General features: G+C 46.4%; 1 long non-coding RNA gene across 1 annotated transcript in view; it reads left to right on the forward strand.

The window, feature by feature from the left end:
- LOC149524333 (uncharacterized) overlaps window positions 1-21,475 on the forward strand; it is a 157,097-nt gene that overhangs the window by 10,864 nt on the left and 124,758 nt on the right. The window contains exon 2 of the long non-coding RNA XR_016349665.1: window positions 19,354-19,485. This is a non-coding gene — a long non-coding RNA (uncharacterized LOC149524333). The remainder of the gene's footprint in view (window positions 1-19,353; window positions 19,486-21,475) is intronic.

Raw genomic sequence — 21,475 nt, forward strand, 5'->3', positions numbered from 1 at the left:
ACGCTGAACTAGAAAAGGATACCTACATAAAACCTAAAATTCAGGTTGATCTTTTAACAAAAACAGCTTTTAAAAGTTTCAGGTTTCAGTTGGAAATGTTTGGGAATATGACCAGACCAAAAAAGCATTGATAACAATAACAAAAATAAAACATCATAGGATCCAAGCAATTCCTATTGAAGTCAATGGGGGTGTCTACACTAGCCACCCTAGTTCGAACTAGGGTGGATAATGTAGTCATTCGAACTTGCAAATGAAGCCCGGGATTAAAATATCCCGGGCTTTATTTGCATGTTCCCGGGTGCTGCCATTTTTAAATGCCTGGTAGTTTGGACTCCATGCTCGCGGCTACATGCAGCATGGGCTAGGTAGTTCGAACTAAAGCTCCTAATTCAGACTACCGTTACTCCTCATTGCAGTAGGGGCTTTAGTTCAAACTGACCAGCAGTGGCTGAATCAGGACGCCTGGGGCAGAGCAGCTGGGGTGCTGCCAGGTTGGTCCGGAGCGGCGCTGCGGGACCAACTCGGCAGCCCCCAGCTGCTCTACCCCAGGGGTAGGCAAGAAAAGCCTGGTCTGCTGTGGGGGGCACTAGCTGCACACCCCCCAGCAGACCAGGGAGACGGGGGTGGTGGGACCGCCCAAGTCCTCCACGGCTTTGCTCCACTGCCTGGGCGTCTTTGCTCCCGGGCAAACGAGCAAAGCCGCCCAGGCGACGGCTTTGCTCGGGTGTCCCTGGTCTGCTGGGGGGGGTCCAGCGGCTTTGCTGGACCTCCCCCCCCAGGAGACCAGGGAGACCGGGAGAAGCTTTTCTCGCCCCGGAGGACACGGGTGGCAACCCGCTGCCCGTGAGCTCCGGGGCGAGAAAAGCCCCGTTCATAAGTGCGGATCCGACATAAGTCGGATCCCCGTAAGTCGGGGACTGCCTGTATACAAGTGCAAGAAGTATGAGTAATATGCAGGAAGAACTTGAACATGGGATAATGCATCTGATTGGAATACTGGTATAGAGGGGGACAGCTTACTCAGGAAAGATAGGTGGGGAAAAAAGGGAGGAGGTGTTGCCTGATATATTAAGTTATACACTTGAACTGAGGTGGAAATGGACATAGGAGACAGATGTGATGAGAGTCTCTGGGGGTATGTCTACACTACAAAGTTAGTTCGAACTAACAGACGTTAGTTCGAACTAACTTTCATAGGCGCTACACTAGGTGTGTAGCCCCTTAATGCGAACTAGTGGGAGGCTAGCCCTCCCCAGGTTTCCAACACCAGGGAAACTCTTCTGCCCCCCTCCCGGCCCCGGACCTCTTAAAGAGGCACGGGCTGGCTACGGTGCCCGTGCCAGGTGCAAGCCTGCCAGCACCCAGCCAGCAGACCCTGCACCTGGCACGGATCGAGCCAGCCACCCAATGCCCCCCAGCACTCCCCCTCTTCCCGGGACCAGGCTGGCGGCTCCCGGGAGCTTGCCCGGGACCACAAGAGGCGGGCACCCGCCTGGGCTAGTGCGGACATCGTGGACCTCGTCCACGATCTCCGCACTAGGCACAGGAAAGTGGCCGGCTTGGGCAGGAGAGCTGCCAGCCTGGCCACCCAGGAGCAGGTGTGCAAGAGAATCAAGGGGGTCCACTGAGACCTCCGACCCTGAGCCCTGAGCTTACAATGGCCGTCCTGGGTCAGACCAAAGGACCATCTAGCCCAGTAGCCTGTCTGCCGACAGCGGCCAACCCTAGGGACCCTGGAGGGGATGGACCGAAGACAGTGACCAAGCCATTTGTCTCGTGCCATCCCTCTCCAGCCTTCCACAAACCTTGGGCAGGGACATCACTCCTACCCCCTAGCTAATACCACTCCATGGACCCAACCTCCATGACTTGATCTCACTTCCCTTTAAACTCCAGTTCTAGCCTTCACAACCTCCTGCAGCAAGGAGTTCCACAGGTTGACTCTTTGCTTTGTGAAGAACAACTTTCTGTTATTAGTTTGAAGCCTGCTACCCATTCCTTTCCTTTGGTGTTCTCTAGTCCTTCTTTATGGGAACTAATGAAGAACTTTTCTGTATGCACCCTCTCCACCCAACTCCTGCTTTTAGAGACCTCCATCCTGTCCCCCCTCCATCTCCCCTTTTCTAAGCCGAGAAGTCCCAGTCTCTTTAGCCTCCCTTCATATGGGACCTGTTCCCAACCCCTGATCATTTTAGTTGCCCTCCCCTCTCTCAGCCTCTCTCTTCCTCTCTCCCACCTCCTTTTCCCAGTCTCCCCCAGTTTTGTTCAATAAAGACAGATTCCATTTTTGAACACAATTGTCCTTTATTTTGTACATCAAGAAAAGGGGCTAGGGAGGGGTAAGTGGAAGGAGGTGAGGAAGGAATGGGGTACGAACCCCCGATGGGGAGGACTGGGCTGGCTCTGTGGGCTTCTGGGGGTGGAAGCTCTCCTGCAGCCCCCCAATTGCCCCTTCTCCCCAGGTGGCAGCCTGCGGCAAGTGCAGCCGGGTTGATGGCCAAGTGCTGTGATGTGCCCAGTGTGGGTAGTCCGGGCACTCCAAGCCAGGACTGCTTTGCAAGCGGGGCACCCCTGAGAACTGTCTGTCCGGGGTGGGGGTCGGGACCCTTTAAGCACAGCCCTCGGCTAGCCTGAGACAGCATCTCCACGCTCTAAGTCCTGCTCTGATGCCCTGCCAGCACTGCTTCCAACCATCCTTAAGCCCGGTTCAGGGTCCACTTAATGTGGACATGCTAGTTCGAAACGCTAATTCGAACTAGTTTTTTAGTCTAGATCCGTTAGTTCGAATTAGCTTAGTTCGAATTAACGTTGTAGTGTAGACGTCCCCTATGTGTAGACGTCCTCTATGCTTTCTAGAGTGAAGAAGTCTGGATGTTCCATTAGCTTAACATCAAAGTTTTTAAACTGATTGTAAGAATTAATGCAGTGTTTTTGTAGCCATGTTGGTCCCAGAGCATTAGAGAGAGATAAAAGGTGGGTGAATACCTTGTATTGATCATCTTCTGTCAGTGAAAGAGACTCCTCCCTCTAGGTAAGTTAGAAAGCTTGTCTTTCTTACCAGAAGAAAGTTGGTCCACCAAAAAGATATTACCTCACTCAGCTTGTCTGTTTAAGGGTTCATTGCAGCATTTGAAACAAGGAAGTGATTGAGGTCTGAATAAGAATTTCATCAGTGGCAGTGTTATAGCCAAGTTCTAGAGTGATGACAGGCAATCTCACAGTAACGAGAGATGTGTGAGGGAAAAAATAAGTTCTAAGTCAATTTAGGATGAGTTCAATATTTTTTCCATGGCAATATTAGGGTCTGTGTTAAGGACAGTGATTGAGGAGTCATGAAGTAAACACATGAATGTTTGTTTTATCATGAAATTAGTTCATTGTTATCTAAGCAACAAGATCTCTCTTGCACACCCAACAATTTTTTTGTCAATAAGAAAACATAAGTGTTTGATCCACCAAAATCTCCTCCTGACCTGCAGAGTCACAGAGACTTCTCAGCTCTTTTATGTTCTGAACACATTCACTAAGGAAATCCGTTCAGTTTTTCACAGCCCTTTTCTTCTCAAGAGCAGGACTCTTTTAACCCATTATTATTGCTATGTTGCAGAATCCTCACAAGCAGTGTCTTCACTTAAAAAAATCACTGGATTGTAAATTGTGGTTCAAAATATGGAAGTTGGTCTGTTAGCATAAACACTCATTGAATGCTGACAAGTTTTAATAATAATTCTACAGTCAGACAAAACTTTCTCCATATGATCAGGCCAAAACACATTCTGTCTTAACCTAGCATTGCTTAATTGCTTTTCTGAAATAGCAGATTACAGGTCTGAGATTCTTCCATGCTGAAAGCCTCTTAAGCCTTAAGGCATTCTGAGGGCTAGTAAACCTATTGACATTAATGCTAATTGAGAGTACTCATGACTGCTAAGAAAGTACTCAAAAAGTGGGAGAATTAGGCCAGTGGCAAGTGTCTGGGAAGTTAAAGAGAAAAGTTGAAATTAAAAAAAAAAAAATTAGCTGTTGGTTTTCCAAACTATTTACAGGATTCTTGTTCAACCAAAAGAAGATTAAATCAACAAGGTCTCTGTTCACTTTAACAATGCGTAAAACTGCAGACAACAGCTGGTCATATGTTTTCAGTTGCAACTTTTTCAACAAAGTATTTCTTAAACATTTTTGTGAAAAAAATAAATTTTATTTCGAGTTTTCTATTGTTTCCATGAAAAAGCAAAACCTGAGAGCCAACATATTCAATTCTAGGGTTTTGGGTTTTTTTGTTTTTGAAAAATGAAACTTTAATTTTACTGAAAATCTTACTAAAAATCAAAGACTATTTGTTGTTTTTTAATTTATTCCGGAACAGTTATTCTGAACTAACTTATTTTGAAATAGCACATCTACACTGCAGGGAAGCCTCAAACTTAGTCGAGGCAGACTTCCCTAATGTAGATGTGCTATCTCGATTTAGAGCCCCACTGAGGAGGAATAACTTAGAATGGCCCTGGTGAAAGGCTATTTTGAAATAGCAGCAGTGGAGTGTCTATACACACCTTATTTTGAAATAGGTATTTTGGAATAGGGGTTATTCCTCGTAGAATGAGGTTTACAGATTTTGGAATAAGCCATCCATTATTTTGAAATTCTTTTGAAATAACGGAATGGCTGCGTAGACATTCACATTGTTATTTTGAAATAACGCTAGTTATCTCGAAATAATGGTGCAGTGTAGATGCACCCTTAGTTATAAAAACAGGATTGTGAATGTGATTTTAGCCCAATAATATTTGTAATTTCAGTTATTCTGTCCCGATCTCAAGTCACCAGGGGCACATCTATACTTACCATAAGATCGACACTCTGGAGGTTGATCTTCTAGTGTTAGATTTATGGGTCTATACTAGACCTATACTATACTAGACCCGCTAAATCGAATGCTGAGGGCAGCTCCTGCTGGCGCCTGGTACTCTTCCTTTAGTGAGGAGTAAGGGAATGCAACTGTCAACTTCCCACAATGTGGACACTGCCATAGTTCAGTTTAAGGTAAACCAACTCCAGCTATGAATTTTGTATAGTTGGAGTTGCGTATCTTAAGCCAACCTTCCAGGTCCAGTGTTGACTTGGCCCTAGTGATTTGGATAATTCTGTGAATTTATTTATGCGTGCATATGGATGACAGGAATTTCTATCTTGACATTTTCTATGCAAACCTTAAATATTTTTTGCATTTTCCTCACAATGTTAATGCTTTTCAGTTGCTTCAGTCTCCAGAGGAATGATACAGCTTTCATTGATATATCCATAGTCAAATATTTGCAAAATTTATATTGTTTTTATGATACTGTGTAGGGGAGTTCATTATGTTTCTCACAGCAAAAACATAACCTAATTGCATCATGATATCTATGAATCATATTAATCAGAGACATCTGTTGATAACCCCTGAAATGATTGTATTTCAACACTGCAGGAATTAATAGGCCTTATATGAAACAAACAAAAACATGAATGGAGTAATAATTTTAAATTCTGTCTTGTTATGATTTCTAGACTCTTAGGAATGTGCTGTGACTCATAGGCAAAAAATGAAGTACATTTTTTAGGTAATCTTAGAAAACCTATCCTATACACTACCAAGTTCAAATTTCTTCTAAAAGGTGTTTCTGCCGATATAATATTGAACAGAACAGATAGAAATACAATAAAGCCTGTATCCTACCCTACAGTAATTCTTTTATACAGGTTGAACTTCTGTAATCAAGAACTCTCTCTTCCAGAAACATCCATCATCCGGAATGATTTCAGTTAGTCAGATGTCTGCTTTTTCTGGGTATGGACAAGCTTCCTGTGATCCCATAAAGTTTGTTTACATCCACCAATCCTAGCTCTCAGTGTTCTGTGCTGTTATTTAGCTCTAATTTACCCTAAATATCCTCTAACAGCCCAGTAAACAGAGAAAGTGTTCATAATGCTGCTAAACAATATTGACCTTCTGTGGTCCAGAAAATTCTCTCGTTCAGAACCGGTCAGGTCTTGAGGGTGCTGAACTAGAGATGTTCAGCCTCTACCTCATTTTCTAACATCAACATGGCATTCACCACAAACTGGGATTTAGGATGTCCATGTGTTAAAGACTTTTTTGTCCCCTCATCTGGTTGTTGTTATACCCTCCTCCCTATAAGGGAGTGACCACAGCTCAGGAGCAAGCATTTTGCACCAAAGTTTCTCCTTTGAGTAGTGTCCCCGTGGGTGCTCCCATCAAAGGTGTCGGGCTCGTCCCGGCTCCACAGCATGGAGATGTTTCTGTAGCAGTAGCCCCTGGCAGACCGCACATGCGCAGAAGCCGTCTTGCGCCGTTCACGCCTTTTCTGCGTCGTGCAGTCCAGCCCCCCCAGTTCCTCCTAACCGTCCAAAGTCGCAGATGGAGTTGAGACGAGCTCCTGCCTCTGCCCTGAGGAGAAAATTAGTATAGCACTTAGAGTATTGTAAGTTTGTTTATTCGTCCCAGTTTAGCCTCTACCCTATAGTTCTAGTTAGTTACTTTGTTATATATTAAAGAAGAAGAAGAAGAAGAAGAAGAAGAAGAAGAAGAGGAGGAGGAGGAGGAGGTGGTGGTTGTATATAGTTATCCATCGGCCGACCAGTTCATTCAGGCCCAGTTTCACGGACTTCTAGTCATCATGCCCGGTTCTCTGGGGTTTAAGAAATGTGCATCATGTGGAGACGCCATGCCAGCATCTGACAGCCATTCCCGATGTATAAGGTGCTCGGGGGAAGGCCATATCCCCCAGAAATGCACCCATTGTTCAAAATTAACTGCCCATGTGAGACGGGACAGAGAAATGTGGCTGAAAATGCTGCTGTTTAACAGAGCATTACAGCCTCCATCTACGGAACACCCACTGGACGGCGTTCCTGTGGTGCGTAAGTCACATGAAAGGAAGAGTCCAGCTCCAGCCAGAAGTGCAGGGGACGCATCCACCACGGGCAAGAAATCTAAAGCCCGTAGTACTTCTGCGCCTAGCCCCGCCATGTCTTCCATAGCGGTGCCGACAGCACAAACGGCACCACGGCCTGAATCGGCACCGGCTGCAGCGGCACTGCGAGCCAACATGGCACCGTGAACCAATGCGGCACCACGAGCGGACACAGCACCCTGGAAAGCAGCACCGCGACCCGAACCGACACCGACAATGGCACCGAGTGAGATGCGTACTGCCCCGAGACCGACATCGTTGGCACTGTCACCTGCTTCTGTACGCCCAGCACCAACATCACCACCATCGGCACCAAGGACACCTCCTCGATACCGGGAGATGTCACAATTGGGTTCCTTGGCCTCTGCACCGGCTAGTCCGGCAATCACGGTTCTAACTAAAGCACAACGGAAGACTCGACACATGCGCACACCAACTTCCAGCCCAGCCTTCCTCTCCACCTCCCCGCCGCTTGGACAGACATGAGCACTACCGCTATAGATCACCTGCACGGCGTTATTGGAGATCCCCATGTCAATCCCGCACACCTCCTCACTATTACCGGTCCTCTCACTCTTGCTCACCTTCGCACTACACAGTACGGTCAAGATCTCCCCAACTCATTCATATTACTCTCGATACAGGAGTGCAAGTTCATAATCTCCTAGGCACTCCCCTTATAGGTATCATTGTCGCCACCAACACCACAGGGACTATTGCCATGAACATCCACACTCCTGCAGTGTAGTTCGCTCAACATCCAAGTCTCCAGGCCGTGCTCAATCACACTCTCCACACACCCCGACCCAGGACACTTTACCTCTGGGGCAAGCTCCTCCAATACCCACGGGTGATGCTCCCTCTACTTCTACCCAACATGAGAGGGATGATAATCAGTCCCCCATCCGTGAAGAACAGCTCATGGACTCCCCCACCGACCAATCATCCTTTTCACCGGATGATGCAGTCTTTCAGGGTAACTCTTCTCCTGTAGACAATTACAAGCCGAGAAACACAATTGGCTAGATCTGATATAGTGTTTCATTTACAACAATCTATTCCCTTTGCTTTTAGATAGCTCCCTGCAGCCCTTTTAAAAATGTAAACATGTAATTAGTGTAAGTGTAAGCAATAAAATATTCTTTATGTTCTTTTAAATGATATCTTTAAAACTGACCCTGTGTTCTATGGAGACATCCCATAGCACTCTTTGCTAAAGTAAATATTTGCTCTAGAGCAGGAGTGGGCAATCATCTTTGGAGAGGGGACCACTCCATGATTTAAGTGATCAAGGGCTACACTTTTCTGTGGAGGAGGTGCGGGGTCTAGGATGGAGGTTGGGTGCAGAAGGGCACATGGAGCAGGGAAACTAGGCTTCAGGAGATGGTGGGGGGTCTGAGGGAGAGTTTGGGTGAAGGAGGGGGTTGTGACCTGGAGTAGGAGCTTGGGGTGCAGGATCAGGGAGGGACTATGGGTCCAGGAGAAGATTCTGGCTTGGGGGAGGAATTTAGGAGAGGGTGCAGGATGTGGGAGGAAGTTGTAACCTGGGACAAGGGGAGGGTGCAGAGGGTTTGGATGGTGTGTATGTGTGTATGCACATGCGTGCGCGCCAAAGGCAGGCTTTGGCTGGGAGGCGCTTATCCAGCCAGCAGCCCTGCAGCTCTCCCAAGGCAGCCTCAGACCACTGAAAACTGCTCCATGTGGCTCTCAGCTCCAGAAGGGAGAGGCTTGTGCCACCTCTGCCTCTCCCTCTCCCCGGCCAATCTCTCAGCTCCTATTAGCTGGTTGTTTCTGGCCAATAGAAGCTAAGGATTGGGCTAGGAGTAGGGAGATCACATTAAGCTTCCCCCTCCTCCCAGAGCTCAGAGCCACATGGAGCAGCCAGCCACTTAAAGCAGTGGCTGCTCTTTGCCTGAGGGTTCTGGCAGGATAGACCGAAGGCCAGATCATCTGGCTTGGTGGGCCGGAAGAGACCCATGAGATGTATCTTGTTTGGCCTTGCTCTAGAGTCTTTGGCCAAAATTTACTGTTGCCATCTTCTGCAACATATTTTGTAAAAACTTATAAAACAACAAATAGTTTAACAAAACATGGGGGTAGGAAGTAGCTCCATGCACTGCCACTCCCCTTCCCTCTGGCTAGGAGAATGGAAGTACAGGAAACCACTCACCTGGAAGCTTTCCCCGGTGCTCCCATTGGCCAGAATCATGGCTAAAGGGAGCAGCAGAAGGTACAAAGCCAGGTTATTATCCCTCCATCCCTCTACTGCCAAGACCTTGCACCTCCATCTGCACTCTTCCTTCCTCCCTCCCTCACCCTGCACCTTATTCCTGCACCCTTCCTCCCGACTAGATGCTTCCAACCCCTAGCCTACTCCTACACCCTCATCATGGGTGGTTGGCTGGTGATCCACAGAAAGGTCTGCAATGAGCAGGGTGGGTTGCAGGCCAAAATGTTTGAGAACCACTGAGCTATAGGTTATTTTGGAGCCTAGTTATAGTACACACTTGAACATTTCTTTTAGACTTATGTATAATCATGTCATTTTTCAGGTGTTACACAAAGATGGAATAGTAACTTTAGCTCACTAAGAACCCTACACCTGGTCCTGCTGTAGGCTATTTTGCAATACACTGTCCATTGTGATGTTACCGAACCTGATACATAAGTAGGAAATTGGAGCTCCTTGTCAATAAACAATCATGCTCTAGTTTCAGCACAGAGGAAGGAGGCAGAATTGAGAGACGCCTAGAAAACTGAAGAGAATTCAGTCTATTCTAACTCCTGCCTAAAATGCTTTCACACATCAGTACAATTGAGAGAATTACTGCTGTAAAATCAATTTGCAAGACTCTTCACCCACACCTTCTTTGTACCCTGCAAATCTCTTCAGGCCCAATTCTGTCATTCTTATGTTGAACAGTCCTTAATGTTGCAAGTAGTCTATGATGGGTATTAAGTGTGCGACCACCCCCTCTCACCTGGAAGGGGGTTCAGCGGACCCACCGCCTAACTAAAGTTGGGTCTTGGGTCCTCTGTCCTCCGGGACAGGTCCCTCGGGTGCGATCTCCCTCCCCCGCGTTGGGAGGAGGGGCTCAGCGGACCCGTAAACACCCCTGGGGGAAAGGGAGGGAGATTGTGATGGGGACCCCACCCCCAGCCCTGTGGTCTAGCCAGTGCTCAGTTGGGGTCCAGCAAACGTGTGCAGGGTCTGGAGTGGGGGGTCTGGCTGACAGGGATGTCGTGAACTTCTCGTATAGGAGTAGGTGGGGGAAGGGGGAAGAGGGACCCGGACCCGCCCTCTCCTCCAGGTCCCAGCCCAGGGCCCTAAGTGCAGGGTGCGATGCTCCCCTTGCACGGTGGATGGGGGTTACTCCCGAAACCCATCCACCCTTGGGCACCAGAGGCACACCTCCCCGGGCTGCTTCCTTTCCCCCTCCTGGGTAATTTAGTCCAGGGACCCATCTCGGAGCCTTACCCCTGCTGGGTCTGTCCCGGGTCCTCCTGGCCGGTCCGGTGACCCGCGGTTCCCGCGCTGTTCCCTCCAGCACGGGGGCCAGTCCTCCCTCGCTCCACCACGATGGGGCCACCTCTTCTGAGCGCCCCCTTTTCGCTTCTGGTCCCACCGCTTTTCAAGCGGCCCGGGGGCGGATGCCGAGTGACAGCGCCCCACCCCCTCTGCGTTGTCCCGTACTGCGACGCCAGGCGGAGCGGCAGATGCCCTGCCTCCTGAGCCTCCTGATGTTTGCCGGCTCTTACGCTCTCCCGGCCTCATGCCAGGGAGCGCCGGTGTGGCCTGGCCCCGCCTCCCGTGTGGCAGGGCTGCGCCGCTTACCCGCTCGGCCCCGCGGAGTCGGAGGCCAGGGCTGCCCCGGCCGGCTGCGGCACCAGCTCGTCTTCTCTGTCTCCGGGGGGGGGGGGGGAGTGGGACCTCCCCCTCGGCAGTGTGGACCCTCGTGGGTCCATCACATAGACCAACTGACTTCACTGAGATTATACATTACATAAAGGCCGTGTCCAGACTCAGGGGTTTTTTCGGGAAAAGTAGCCTTTTCCCGAAAAAACTTCCCCTGCGTCCAGACTCAAGCCGCGTTCTTTCGAAATTATTTCGAAAGAACGCGGCTTTTCTTTCGATGGCGGTAAACCTCGTTTCACGAGGAAGAACGCCTTCTTTCGAAAGTTCCTCTTTCGAAAGAAGGCGTTCTTCAATGTAAAGAGGCCGTCTTCGAAAGAGAGCATCCAGACTCGCTGGGTGCTCTCTTTCGAAAAAGCGGATTTCTCTTTCGAAAGATCCGCCTGCAGTCTAGACGCGATCTTTTGAAAGAGGCTCTTTCGAAAGATGCTTTCGAAAGAGCCTCTTTCGAAAGAAGCCTGCAGTCTAGACATAGCCAAAGTACTGCTCAGCTGCATAAGGGTGGTAAAAGCTATTCTTACACTACTAGAAGCTGCAGGCATGCCTCTCTGATTGGAAATAAAAGATGTGAATTAATGTAAAATGATTAACAGAAAAATGTAAATATCAGAGGACAGTTTTAAAAGGATTGGTTGGAGAATAGAAAGGCATTTTGACTGGATCAGAAAAACAACTTTTTTCAAAAACATGTGGTTCAGAAAAGTAAGAAATATGATTGCAAGGAATTACAAGATTTTAATTCCTCTATTCAGTTTAGAATTACTTTTAGATTCTACTAATTATCACTTGGAAGAAAGGAAGCAAATAATTGGACAGAAAAAATACTTTAATAGAGCGCTTGTGCCCAGAAGATACACTATTGTTTGGGAAGACCACCAAAAGAGAATTCGTTATTTTTAATTATTTACATTAAATAACTATGGAGAAATTTTACTCTTAGCTACATCAGTGTGAAACACTAGCAACCAGTCTATGACTTGGGCAGCCACTGGTGATTTTTACATTATGGTTCCTGGGAACACCTGTGCTGAATTGTTTTCATTATGAATTTACAATCTGTTTCCTGAGCAGCACCTTGCAAATGTTTAAAATTAACAATTTGAATCACCCCCATCACTATATGTTTCAACTGCCTCCTTCTGCTTCCTCTGATGCCCCAGAGCCATTTCTGATCTGATGTAGGTTTGCTCCAAGCAGCTGTGCTCCTTTTCAATTCTAGCTACTCACCAGCTTCCCCCTTCCCTGCTTCCTGCTGTCTCTCAGGGAGAAAGAGGAGAGTAGCAGCACTATTGCTTCATCACTTGCTTCCCCTAAGGGATATGGAAGGCTCATGGAGATCAGGATACAGATCAACTGGCTTTGCTGGACCATACAGGAAAAACCCAACAAGGATGGCTCCCTTCTCCAACAGAATCACCCAGGGCAACACAGGGAAGGGGGAAAATACAAAGGTGAAGAAAACCAAGTTCCAGTTTTGACTCCTGATTCTGTGCTCCAATCCTGGTGCAGGTTAAAAGAGTTTGGGTGGAAGATAAGGGTATGTCTACACTACCACCCTAGTTCGAACTAGGGTGGTTAATGTAGAAAACCGAAGTTGCAAATGAAGCCCGGGATTTGAATTTCCCGGGCTTCATTTGCATCTTGCCGGGCACCACCATTTTTAAATGTCCGCTAGTTCAGACTCCGTGGAATGAGGTGTAACGGTAGTTCGGAATAGGAAGCGTAATCCGAACTACCTAGTCCGTGCCGTGTGTAGCCGTGGGCACGGAGTCCGAACTAGCGGACATTTAAAAATGGCGGCGCCCGGCAAGATGCAAATGAAGCCCAGGAAATTCAAATCCCAGGCTTCATTTGCAACTTCGGTTGCCTACATTAACCACCCTAGTTCGAACTAGGGTGGTAGTGTAGACATACCCTAACTGATTAAATGAGGGTGAGCAGGAGGCAGGGACTTCTCCAGCCCATGCAGGCTGGGAGTCAGCAGCCTCACGGGGGGGGGGGGGGGGGGGAGAGGAGGGTCAGAAGCAGAGGGTGGGGAGGGCTGTCAGCTCCCAGCCCATGAAGGCTTGTGCTGAACAGAAATGGCAGCGTTCGAGGAAAAGGCAGCATGAGCCAGCAGCCTCCCCACCTCCCGCTGCTGCTTCTGCCTGCTTTCCTGCTGCACAAGGCTGCTGAATCCCAGCTCATGTGGGCTGGGAGCCAGAAGCCCCATGAGGCTGCTCCTGTGTAATCGTTAACCATTACCGGGTAAGCATCACATGTTAAGGGTGGTGCTTACCAGGTAACCAGTCAACCAGTATCCTATTCACATCCCTAACTTTGATACTCAAAAAACCCAGTGGAACAAATTATTAAATAATCAATTTTTAAGCATTTAGAGCATAATAGGGTAATAAGGAATAGTCAACACGGATAGTCAGACCAACCGAACTTCCTTCTTTGAAAAGATTACGTGCCTCAGGGAGAAACGGGAAGACACAGATGTAACATATCTTAATTTTATAGGTTGATCCTCTGTTAACCAGGACTCCCTGGTCCAACAACATCCCTGGTCAGGCAGGACCATGGATCTCCAGGACCAGAGAGTCCCAGTGGAAGACTGGTGGCTGGGGTCCCTGCAGCTGGGCTACTTGGCTCCCCAAAGCTGGACTGCTAGGTACAACCAGCGGGGCTGCCCAGCAGGGTCTCCCCTGGTCTGGCACAGTCCTTCATCTGGGACAGGTCAGTTCCTGAGGGTGCTGGATGAGGGAGGTCTGAGCTGTAGTAGGTTTTTTGACCCAGTCCCACATGACATTCTCATAAGCAAACTAAGAAATGTGGTTTAGATTAAATTACTATAAAGAGGACGCACAACTGGTTGAAAGACCATACTCGGAGGCTATGTCTACACTGCAGGCTTCTTGCGCAAGAACAACCATTCTTGCACAAAAACTTGTGGAGCATCTACACTGCACACACATTCTTGCTCAAGTAAATTTACAGTAAAGCATCAGAACAGAAGGCTTCTTGCACAAGAATTATTCCTCTCCCCATGGGGAATAAGCCCTCTTGAGCAAGAGCTCTTGTGCAAGAGGGCAGTGTGGATGGGCAACAGGGGTTTCTTGCGCAAGAAACCCCTATGGCTAAAATGGACTTCAGAGCTTTCTTACGCAAGAGAGCGTCCATGCTGCCATGGATGCTTTTGCGCAAAAGCACATGTCAGAGTGGACAAACTCTTGCGCAAGACCTTTTGCACAAGAATTCTTGCGCAAAATAGTTCTTATGCAAGAAGCCTGCAGTGTAGACAAAGCCAAAGAGTAGTTATCAATGGTTTGCTGTCAAACTGAGTGGGTGTAATCTAGTGGGATCCCTTGGGATCACATCTGTGTGATCTATTATTATAATCTATATAATATTATGAAATATTTTTATCAATAAGTTGGATAATGAAGAGGCCAGTAAGCTTATAATATTTCCAGATGGCACCAGGATATGGGGGGTTGAGTGCACTTTGGATGACTGGATTAGAATTCAAAACAATCTTTACAAATTGGAGAATTGGTCTGAATTCATCCAGATGTCTATTGAATTTCAACTGTAGAGTTCTTCACTTAGCAAGGAAAAATCAAATATACAACTATGAAATGTAGAATAACTAGTGAAGTGGTAGTACTGCGGGAAAGGATCTGGAGGTTATATAAGATCACAAATTTAATAACAATATGATGCAGCTGTGAAGAAAGCTAATATTTTAGGGTGCGTTAAAAGGATTATCATATGCAGAGTTCCTAGTTTTCCATGATTAAAAAACCCAAAAACTCTCCAATTAAAAAACCCATACAAATCAGTGCTTTTTCCATGATTAAAATGAAATGCTGAACTTTAGTGTCCATAGCCAAAATATCAGTATCAGTTGAAAATGTTTTATTGATAAAGTGCAACCCAATTTATCCAATCTAATTGGGACCGTGGCTAGATTGATAACAAAAAACAATTAGATAATTTGGAGACCTTCAGATTTGGGTGGCAGGGCTCATGCTTCAGAAACCAAAGCTCCAGTCCTCTGGGCTTGGTTTGGTTAATATGGTGCCCTGGTTTGGTTAAAATTGAGAGCTGGATAGTGGAGGTTTGGATAGTAGGGTTCTGGTGTATATGTTTTTATTTTTTCTCAAAACATAACAATTAAAATGATTCTTTGTCAAAACACAAAGTCAACTTTTTCTCATGGCAAGTGGTCCCTGATCATGTGCAAGATTCAGGAAGTAACTGTCCCACTCTACTTGGCACTGGTGAGGCCTTCGCTGGCGTACTATATGCAACTTTGGGTACCACACTTTAAGAAAGATGTGGAACAAATTGAAGACAGACCAAAGTGTAACCCACACACCCAGTGGGTTCACTGTCCCACATAGTGGCAAGACCACTTACAATGAGATATAAGAACAAGGGAGTTCTACAGCTTAAGCTGAGAGCCAGCTGACTTTTAGCTCAAGTGGTAGACACTCCCACACTAAACTTCAGAGGTTCCAGGTTCATATCTACCAGGTAGCAGTTACAAAAGCAGATCAACAAAAATTATCAAAAGTTTCAAAAACCTGACCTACAAGGAAAGATTAACAAACTGGGCATGCATAGTTTTGAAAAGACAACGACCAAGGGGAAACCCAGTAACAGTCTGCAAATATGTTAAGGGCTCTTCCAAAGAGGACTTATATCATCTAGTCTCTGTGGCCACTGAAAGCAGGACAAGAAGTAATGGGCTTAATCCACAGTAAATGAAATTTTGTTAGATATCAGGAAAAAACTTTCTTACTCTAAGGTTAGCTGAACTCTGGAACAGGTTTCTATAGGAAATTGTGGAATCTAGAATCATCGGAGGTTTTTAAAAATATGTTGGCCAAACCCCAGCCAGGATTAATCTATGTTTACTGGGTCCTGCAACAGCCAAGGGGGCTTGACTTCATGACTTATCTATGTCCCTTCCAGTCCTAGATTTCTCTGATTTTTATACTAACCTGTTGCTCTGCCTCAAGTAGACAGGCAATGCCACCACCATTCTCAATGACGACAACACTTTTCTTTGCCATTTGTTGCATTGTTTGGCTCACATCATCACTTCAGAGTTTGTCCGTTGTATTGTAAAAAGAGATGGTCTGAAAGTCTACAAGCTGTAGAGCATCCAAATTCCAAAGAAAGATCCAGATCTGCATGTTGAAAAAGGAACCTATATTTACTACAGCCTTTTGAATATCAGATGCAAATTTGGTGGTTTGAACTCATTTCTAGTTATAATGTGTAACATGATGGATTAACATGTAATACACTTTCTTTCTTTTGATAACAAAAAAAGTAATTAAAGAATGTATGATTGAATTTGGCAGGAGCATCCCATAGGAGAAACTTAAAGGCTATGTCTAGACTGGCATGATTTTCCTCAAATGCTTTTAACGGGAAAGTTTTTCCGTTAAAAGCATTTGCGGAAAAGCGTCCATGCCAATCTAGACGCAGTTTTGCACAAGAAAGCCCCAATCGCCATTTTCGCCATTGGGGCTTTTTTGCGCAAAACAGTTTTTAGCTGTCTACACTGGCCCTCTTGCACAAAAACATTTCCGGAAAAGGGCGTTTGCATGAACGGGAACATCAAAGCATTTGCGCAAGAAGCACTGTGCAAGCGGCCAGTGTAGACAGCTGGCAAGTTTTTACGCAAAAGCAGCCACTTTTGCGGAAAAACTTGCCAGTCTAGACGCAAACAGTTTTCAATTGATGCTGTTGATTTAAATGCATCACAGTTATGAATGCAATAGTACCTGTGCAATCATGAAATATTCTAAGAAGGATCGATAGCACATACACCATTCTAATACTAAAACAAAACCCAAATATTAATATTTAGAAATGTAAGTAATTTGTTTAAATAAAAATAATTCATTCTTTTTTCCCATTGATTTTGGAGACTTTTGCCATAGGAGAAGTTTGCCTTTTTGGGGTAAGAAGATTTGCTGAGGTATAAGAAGAAAGGGGTGTGTGTGGAAATCTCACTGTGCCCTTCCCTTCAGCAAAGCCCCAGCATTAAATGAGGAATCAGCTTGTTACTTACTGCTTCTTCTCCTATCATCTATTTGCAGAAGTTCATTACTTAATTCCTATTCATATCGCCTCTGTGGAGAATAACAGGCTGATGACATTTCAGTTAATCATAATCTTCCTCTCCTGTGACAGCCTGCCAGCAGCCCTTTTGAAAATAAACTTGCAGAATGAAACGTTTAAAAAGGATTTTTCTCTCACTCACAGAGGAAAAAATTGACAAGAGGAATATGTGAGAATATTACACAAATGAAAAAATTTCACATAGGCTTATTACTATGTCTCTTTTCCTCTCAACATTTTCTATGCTATGCTGTTACCAGTCATATTTTTACTGACATAAGTTTATACTTACCTCTTATAACATGATACCTCTTGCTTATCTACAGTTTACATAATAGCAAGAAAAATGCCTGAAGTCTCTATGTATTGACTTTAAATATCAACTAGTTATGGATAAACTAATAAAATGATAAATTGGGTAAAAAAATCTGAATTTGATCCAGCATATATGCAGTTTATAACCCAAGAAATGCATGCTACGATTTCAAGCCATTACTGGTATCCATCTTATACGAGAGTCAGTATAACAGCTCAGTTAGAGCAAAATGCAGGACAATGTAGCACTTTAAAGACTAACAAGATGGTTTATTAGATGATGAGCTTTCATGGGCCAGACCCACTTCCTCTATCACAGCTCAGTTAGAGTAACTCAATTACAATACCAAAAGATAAACAGGAAAGGTGAATAGGCAAAAGCTGTTTGGGGTTAAGGAAGCCTCAGAAAGCTTGAGAGAAGGCTTATTGGGGCTCTAGCAAGCAGTTGAACTTAGGTCAGCGAAGGTTTGAGATCTGAATGAAAACCACAGAAATCCACAATAATGAGGGCCTGTGATTAAGGATGTTAAAATGCAATTATATGGCTAATCAAATAGTCAATATAATTTGTATCAACTCCAGTGATCCCCAACATGGTGCCCACGGGTGCCATGGCGCCCACCAGGGCATTTATGTGCGCCCGCCTAGTGACCAAGGCCGGCCCGAGCCAATCTTGGGCCCCGGGCTCCAGGCGCATGCATGGCCCCCAGGCATGCAGCGCATGCGTGGTGCTGCTCCCAGCTGCGTGGCGCATGTGTGGCCCTGCCCCTGGACACCCGGCAGCCCCAAAAGGTCGGGGACCACTGAACTACATGATTAGTCGATAAGCCCCGCTGTGCAGAGGCACAGCAGAGGTAACTCCAAGAGCTGAGTCCGGAGCCACCTGCGCTGCTGCTTTGCATTTTAAATATAATAAGAGCCACTGGGCTCTTACTATATTTAAAATGCAGAGGCGCAGCGATCAGCATAGAACTGCTCGGTCCCGGCTCACACTGAGTCCAGCAGCCCCTCTTCATGGCAGATGCAGGACCAGTTCCTGTTCGTGCCGGTCAAGGCTGGCCACAGACAGGGGCTGCTGCCTGAACAGCCCCTGCCCACGGCAAGCCCTGTCCATCGCGAACAGGGGCTGCTTGGTAGCAACAGCCCCTGTCTTTGTGGGACCCTCCTCCCTGTGGGGACCCCTGTGGACAGGAGCTGCTTCCCAGCAGTGTCCCCGGTCCCCCCCCCCCACACAGCGTCTGGCGGGGGCGGGCAGACAGCACCCCAGGGACGGTGCTGGGGGGAACCGGCTTTTAAGCTGGCTTCCCCCAGCACTGTCTCCTGTCTCCTACCTTCTTATAGAGGCAGCAAGGTGGGAATGCGCTGCAGAAAGCACGGGGCAAGCAGGCACTGCCTGAGTCCCAGCTCACCCCATGTTCTCTGTGGCACTTCTGCTTTTGAAATCTACAAGAAGCCCAGAGTCTTGGACATTTCAAAAGCAGAAGTACTGGCAGTGGAAACCAGTGCTCATGCTGTTTCCTTTGCTGTGCCTCTGACTCCCCTGCCACCCTGTTCCCCCCAGCACTGGCTCCTGCTCCCCACCCCCATTGCTGCCTCTCTCTGTTAGACGTAGCAAAAGGGGGGGAAGTGGGTAGTCGAGTGGCTACTCGACTTTTCGATAAGCATTTTGCTTATCAGATAGTCAACTAGTTGGTAAGATCCCTACCTCTGATAGGGTATACAACTGGACAACAAGGTGTTATAGAACTATTCTGCTGTCAGTTAGCTCCACCCTACCACATCTGCAAGGAGTTGGAGCTTAATAAGGGAGCAAAATAATTTACTTGTTGGCAGAACAGGGGAAACAACAGACCTTCAACCCCCAGTTCCTGAGAAAAGCCCTTACGGGCAGGAGCTTTCCAGATGATCATGGTCTGAAGGACAACATCTGATAACTCCCTCTCAGGATGTATCTCCCGCACTTACTAGCTCAATTTATGTGTGTTAATTGTCCTTGCTTTTTTTTTTTTTTTTGGACAGGCTACCCCAACTTTGACATAATCAGGCTAGAGGTTCAAATCACAAGACAAGGCAGGCCACTGCAAGGTGGAACAGACATCAACAGGAGACACTCAGTGGAGAAAGACCTGTTATACCATGGATGTACCAGTGGTAAGTCAGTTCCTTCACAGGGACAGATAAGCTATACGTAGTGTTCTACATTTTCAATTTTTATTTGTAAAAAAAATTCTGAGAATTTTTGGTGTCCTTTTTTCAAATATTAAAAGGCAGAAGGAATTGGGTTAAAATTATTTTAAAAACTGGGGGAAAATAAAAAAACTTTAATATACATATTTTACTACTGTAAAATACAAACTTTTTTTTAATATACAGAAGGTATCTTTTGTTTCAAGGGTATTAGTTTTTCCAGAAATCCTATCTGTGTACACTTGCATAATTTTCTTCAAAGAATCCTCACTCATGTTCAGCCTCTTGATGTCTTGGAGGTAATCCAACTTTGAAAATAAGGGAATACCCTCAATGTTTGTCCATGTCATTTTGGTGAAGTTGGGAAGCATGTCTTGACTGTTCCAAAAAGCCAGGCCATCCAGTTTCACATTGTCAGGGTTAGGCATGTTCATGTAAGTAGTAAATTCCCCTTTTCAGATTTGAAATTTAATCTTTGGTGGCAATTGGTTGAAACACTCTGGCATAATGGTCATAAGTCTGCTACAAAATTCATTTTGAGGAAGAAGTGCAACCTTTCAATGACATTCTGAAAAGAATCTTTGTCACCAAAAACTTCATAAGGACAAGCCATCCTCCATCTTGCTGTCCTCCTTTGGGCTTCTGGCGCCTTTTCAATTTTTGGCACTAAAATGAAGGAAAAGGTGGGAAAATCAGTGTGTTGTGAGAGTAAAATCTGCCTAGCAATTAAGAGCACATATAAGGGAGTGTCTGTCAGCTTGAGGTGGCTCCGTGTCTCTGGATGTGGTGCAAGCAGGTTACCGTGGTAAGGCATAGAGATGCTCTGTAGTGGAACTGGGAAGGGGTTAAAGCAGGCTGGAAGGACTCTGCACAGAGCCCCAGCCTATCAGGAAAAGGCTTAGAGAGAGCCAAATGGAAGGCAGCTTGTTGGGGCAGTCCTGGCCAGAGAAGGTGCAGGACTGGCTCTCAGTCAAAGAGCAGCATCTGGGACAGAGCAGTGCTAGGCAGGCTCAGAGGAGCTGAAAAGCAACCCCATCCTAATACTTGCCAGGATGTTGGCATTGACACAAGGGCCAAGAAGATACAAGGATCATGGGGAAGTGGCTCAGGGAATGAGAGCAGTCAAAAAAGTGAAGAAAGGCAGGACAAAACTGCTGCCAGAGGGTCCCTGGGTTGGAACCCAGAGTAGTGGGCAGGCCTGCTCCCCCCTTTCCCTTTGCACTGCATCGAGCCACACTAAAAAGTGGCCTTTATAAACTGCGGCTTGCTTCTGTGGTGAGAGAGTAGACCTTGGAGCTGCAGTTGTCCCTGATGGTGGGTGCAAGACTGAGGACTGCTGATACCCCTGGAAAGGGATGAGAGACCAGACTAGTGGGAACCGTCAGAGTGCAGCAACCAAAAGAGGATGCCACGGTCCAGGGAGCGATAAGGGTCCAGAGCCAGAAGTGGAGACAATGTGCAGAGGAAAGCAATGACAGATGAGACACCAGCCAAAAAAGGGTGCCCTGTATGGGTCAGAGATAAGTCTCAGAGTGACCAGCAGGAGGCACCATGGCAATGAGTCAATCTTTACACCCTCCCACTGTGTACCAGCTGAGCTTATAGTTAGGGCCCTTAAAGAATAAGATCAAGAAGGAACCAGAAACATCTGTTAAGGTAACTTTACATTTACTCCTCCATTACATCATCAGATAGGTTTGTGTCTGCAATCAGCACACAGGGCAATGTGGTCAAGAATAAAAGGCAGAATACATCATACTGAAGAAAATCTGCTTACTGGTCCAGAGGTTCCTGAAATCCAGTTCCTGGTTGTCCTGTGTTCTGATTCCCATGTGTCATCCTATTGTCTATTGGACATGGTACAGTTCTTCTGTCATTATTATGAATCGAGTTTGTATGGGTTTGGTCTCTGGCGTTCATCCTCCTGTGTACTAACAACCAAATTATTGTTTTA

The sequence above is a fragment of the Pelodiscus sinensis genome, chromosome 5 (assembly GCF_052426305.1).
Source record: "Pelodiscus sinensis isolate ZL-2025 chromosome 5, ASM5242630v1, whole genome shotgun sequence".
In the NCBI taxonomy this organism is placed as follows: Eukaryota; Metazoa; Chordata; order Testudines; family Trionychidae; genus Pelodiscus; species Pelodiscus sinensis.